The following is a 5,242-nucleotide window of genomic DNA, read 5'->3' on the forward strand; positions in this document are numbered from 1 at the left end:
TTTAGTTGTGGTTACTTGACTGTCCAGAATTGTCTGAACTCATCAAATTGAACACACCTAAGATCTATGCATCATTATTATAAATTAATTCTTCCTCAATAAAAAGCATACTAAATGTATAATGAAGAATCAGATACATAATGCACTTATACATAAATTTACACATTTGTAAAACATTAGAAACAACCAAAATATTCACCCATAGGTAATTGATTAGTAAAGTCTGATACATTAACAACTGGAATATTACACAGCTGTGAAAGTGAATGAGGATTATCTTTATGTGCTGGTATGGTACAATATTGAAAACATATGGTTATTTATATTTGAGAAATCAGTGTTTCTCAATATTTTTTTTTATCCTGGCCCCTCACAAGGAGCATTTGAAGACATTTTCATAACTGCTCCACCATGAAATTGTATATCCACAAGTATACAATATATACGCTTGTGTACCATATGTTTATCTGGGTGAAAAAAAAAACTTACTCTTTTAATGTATAAAACACAGATATAGAAACTTTTTTTAATGTATAAAACACAGATTCTTGGGTGTTCCATCCATTAAAACATATGGAGAGACTTCCCTGGCTGGTCCAGTGGCTAAGACTTCACCTTCCAACGCAGAGGGTGAGAGTTCGATCTCTGATCAGGGAACTAGATCCCACATGCCACAGCTGAGAGTTTGCGTGCTAAGACCTGGCACAGCCAAATAAGTGAATGAAAGAATACATAAAGATTTTTAAAAAGCAACATGGGTTTGTGCTGTGTGCTCAATAGTATCTGACTCTGTGACCCCACGGACTGTGTAGTCCACCAGACTCCTCTGTCCGTGACATTCTCCGGGCAAGAATACTGGAGTGGGTTGCCATTTCCTCCTTCAGGGGATCTTCCTGACCCAGGAATTGAACCTGCATCTCCTGTATTGGCAGGCAGATTCTTTACCGCTGAGCCACCTGGTAAACCCTAAAAAAAAAAAAAAAAAAAAAATGGAGTGCTCAGAAGAGACCCCCCACACACAGTTAGATCTCCAACTCTGCCCATTTTCAGTGTTGTTGCTATTATTACTACTATATGCATCTGTGAGAAACATGCCAGGCTCCAGTCCCGAGGCACTCCTCAGGCAGACACCCGCCTGTTACTTTCCGACTGCTTCAGCCCTTTGGCCTCACAAGTCTGGTCGTGACGACAGTCCCCGTTCTGCACAGGACAGAGGCGCTAATAAGGGGTTATGACTCACTGTGACCACTCCATGAGTCAGCCGGCATTGAGACAACGCCCAGGTCCCCCACTGCATATGGGGACTTGCTTCTTGTCACCATGTCACCTCCCCATTCCTTGGACTGTTTGCCAAAAAGTCCTCTCTACACTTCCCTTTAGATCAGTTTTGGGGGGACAGGTAAGGGGGTCCAAGATCATCAGCCTCTCCCCTTCCTCTTTCTCCTCCTTCTTCGCTGGGACCCTCCCTTGGGGTACAGCCAGGCCAGGCAGTGAGTAAAACCCTTGTGACATGGGTGTGGCAGGGGCAGGCAGGGGCTGGGGACCAGGGGACTCTGATCGGCCTCTTGGGCAATGCCAACTGATTAGCACCTAATTCTCTGGGCTGCCTAGTCCAGGGGGCTACCAGCTCTGGAGGGGGAGGGGTGAAGACAGGAAGTTTGAACCAGGGCCTCCCAATGCCACCAGGGAGGAGACTTTTTCAGGGAGTGGGGGGTGAGGCTCCCTACTTTCAGGCATTCATTCATTCATTTTTTAAAAATGTTTTATTATTTATTTATTTGGCTATGTGAGGTTTTTTTTTTTTTAATTTTTATTTATTTATTTTTGGCTGTACTGAGTCTTCATTGCTGTGCCCAGGCTTTCTCTAGTTGCACCAGAGGCTACTCTTCATTGCAGTGAGGGCTTACTCTTTGCTGCTTTGAGCAGGCTACTCATTGCCGTGGCTTCTCTTGTTGTGGAGCACGGGATCTAGGTACTCGGGCTCAGTAGTTGTGGCTCACAGGTTCAGTTGCTTCACGGCATGTAGGATCTTCCTGGATCAGGGACTGAACCTGTAACTCCTGCATTGCAAGGCAGATTCTTAACCACAGGACCATCAGGGAAGTCCTGTTTGAGGTCTTAGTTGTGGCACACAGGATCTTTAGTTGTAGCCCATGGAATCTAGTTCCCTGACAAGGAATAGAACCTGGGCCCCTTGCACTGGGAGCATGGAGTCTTAGCCACTGGACAACCAGGGGAGTCCTCATTCATTCATTCTTGAGACCACTACTTCTTGAGTGCCTGCCTGCTGTGTGTCAGGCCTTGGGGACCCAGCAGAGAACATAAACCGTTATTGCCCACGCCCCACCCCCATGGAGCTGATGTTCCTAGGTGGGGGAGACAAATCCTAAGTAAAATCAGTTGTGGATAAGCAAGTAAATAACTACATTGAAGAGAAACACAAAATTGTAAAGAAATTATACTTGAATTTAAAAATTAAAAAATAAACAAATTGAAGAGACCAGATACAGAGGAATAAAGCAAGAAAGAGACATGGTGAGTATGTGGAGGGGGAGGCGATTTGTAATTTTATATTAGGTGGTCAGGGAGGGGGCCTCACCACGAAGACCCTGAGGGAAGAGTGGCGCTTTGTTCCAGGGTGAGAAGTCCAGTGATCTGTCCTGTGATGGTTCTACAAGTTTCTGTGTGGGGCTGGGTGGACTGTGTTTGTGGACAGGGCTGGGAGGTCCCTTGGGTCAGGGGTCCTGTTCTCCAAGCTTGGTCCCTGGGTTTAGGCCTTAGCCAATCATAGGAAGGGGGTCTTCCAGCTTCCCAAGACCAGGTGGTCTTTGGGGCAGTGTTCCCTGAGTGAGGGTCCTGAATCTGGATCAGCAAACAGGATCAGTCTTTCACCCATCTCAAGATACACACCCCTAGGGCCGGTCCCCAACCCCGCCCCCTCCAAGTCTCACCACCATCTCATCCCATCTCCGTGATTGTTTTATGGCTGGTGGGTCCAAGGGTCACAGCTGACCCTCTCACCAGGAAAAGGAGGCCTCCCTTGGCTGAGGATGTGGTCAGCTCAGCTTCCTTCCCCTTGTGGGGGAGGAGACCAGGCGTCAGTCTCCTCCAGCTCAGCCCCGAGGGATTCTGGGATGGTGCTTTAGAGTGGGGGAGGAAGAGGCATGTAGGGGCGTCTAGATCCTGAATTGGTCCAGGCCCTCCATCCCTCACCTTCTGAATTTGTTTGCTGTAGCTGCCAAGACAAAGTCCCAAGACCTGGGAGGCTTGGAGCAACAGAAATATCTTTTCTTCCCAGTCTCAGAAGTCCAAGACCAAGGTGTCTGCAAGGCTGGTTCCTTTTTTTTTCAATTGACTTTTCTCACCTCATGGGCTTCCATGAGGTGGCGCATAAGAGACTTGAGTTCGATCCCTAGTTGGGAAGATCCCTTAGAGGAGGAAATGGCAACCCACTACAGTATTCTTATGTGGAGAATCTCATGGAGAGAAGAGCCTGGTAGGCTACAGTCCATGGGGTCAGAAAGAGTCAGACATCACTCAAACACCCCAGTTTTTTTAAGGTTTATTTTATGTATTTTTATTTTTATTCTTTTGGTCATGCCAACTGGCATGACCCTTAGTTCCCCAACCAGGGATCGAACCCATGCCCCTGCAGCGGAAGAAAGGAGTCCTAACCACTGGGACACTAGGAATGTTGGACGGCTGGTTTCTTCTGAGGCTTCTCTCATTGCCTTTTAGATGCTGGCTCCTCCCTGTGTCTCTGTGTCCACATGTCCCCCATTTACAAAGACCCCAATCTTATGGATTAGAGCCCACCCTAGTGACATCATTTTACTTTGATCACCTCTGTGAAGCCCCACCCCACCCCATCTCCAAATACAGTCACATTCTGAAGTTCTGGGGGTGAAGACTCCAATATATGAATTTTGGGCTGGGGATACAATTCAGCCCCAAAACACTCCTCCAAGTTGTGATGAAATCCAAGCCTGGTGGTCACCTCCTCTAAGAAGCTGCCTTGATTACCCTGCCAAAGCCACCTTCCACCCAAGTCATACCCAGTATAACACCATCGATGGGACAGAATTCTCTATCCATCTAGGTTGTCTGTTTACACCAGGGAGCAAAGACCTGTGTATTTTGATCACTGAGCATGTGCGCTCAGTCACTTCCATTGTGTCTGAATCTCTGTGACCCCATGGACCAAAGCCCACCAGGCTGCTCTGTCCATGAGATTCTCCAGGCAAGAATACTGGAGTGGGTTGCCATGCTCTCCTCCAGTGGATCTCCCCAACCCAAGGATCGAACCAGTAACTCCTGTGTCGCCTGCATTGCAGGCAGATTCTTTACCAGTAAGTCACCTGGGAAGCCCCACCAATATACCCCCAGCCTCCAAAACAGTCCCCCTCACACCACTGAAGTGGCTCTAAACACATCTGTGGATTGAACTCCACGACAGCGTGCTCCACGGACCTCAGGACAAAGACACCTACTCGAGCCCAAGTTGGGGTGTCCACCTCATCTGTGATCAATTCATAACTTTCCCATTTTGTGCACAATGGCTTTCTGGACCAAGAGTTCGAAGTTGGTCCCCAGCTCAGCAAACGTCTTGGCTGTGACATCTCAAGTCACTTCTCCCCTCCAGGACTCTGCTTCTTCATCTGCAGAATGTGAAGATTGATCTAAAGGTTATATAAAATGAAGCCTCTGCCAGATTAAACACTGGGGTTAATGTTTAATCTCTGGGGAAAGCTGACCAGGAGTGAAGCTTAATACAAGTCACGGGCCATGCACGTTGTGTACATACTCATGGGAGAAGCCCACCAGGTAGGGGACAATCCGTCCATGCATGAGTGAGGTTGGTCATGCTGAGGAAGGGTGAAGAAAGCACTGCACCCTGATCCTTCTTAGTGGGAGCGTGGTTGACCCCCAAATTTCCTTCCTGCTCAGGCAGAACACCATAGAACTCTCAGATCACTAGTAGCATCTCCAGGTTAAAATACTCTTAAAAGATCATTGACAGGTCTTCCCTCATGGCTCAGTGGTAAAGAATCTGCTTGCCAATGCAGGAGACATGGGTTTGATCCCTGATCCAGGAAGATTCTGCATGCCTCGGAGCAACTAAGTCCGAGAACCACCAACTACTGAGACTGTGCTCCTCAATAAGAGAAGCCACCACAAGGAGAAGTCCAAGCCCCACAACTAGAGAGTGGCCCCCACTCCCTGCAACTAGAGAAAGCCCACG

The 5,242-nt window shown here is 47.7% G+C and overlaps 1 long non-coding RNA gene across 1 annotated transcript; it reads right to left on the minus strand.

Annotated features, from left to right (window-relative positions):
• Positions 1 to 1,792: 1,792 nt before the first annotated feature.
• Positions 1,793 to 3,032, minus strand: LOC132345829 (uncharacterized). The gene is made up of 2 exons (XR_009495410.1): positions 2,952 to 3,032; positions 1,793 to 2,060 (listed from the first exon to the last, which is right to left on the minus strand). It is a non-coding gene; the product is annotated as an uncharacterized lncRNA (long non-coding RNA).
• Between the last annotated feature and the right edge of the window lie 2,210 nt (positions 3,033 to 5,242).

This window comes from Bos taurus, chromosome 7, assembly GCF_002263795.3.
Source record: "Bos taurus isolate L1 Dominette 01449 registration number 42190680 breed Hereford chromosome 7, ARS-UCD2.0, whole genome shotgun sequence".
Classification (NCBI taxonomy): Eukaryota; Metazoa; Chordata; class Mammalia; order Artiodactyla; family Bovidae; genus Bos; species Bos taurus.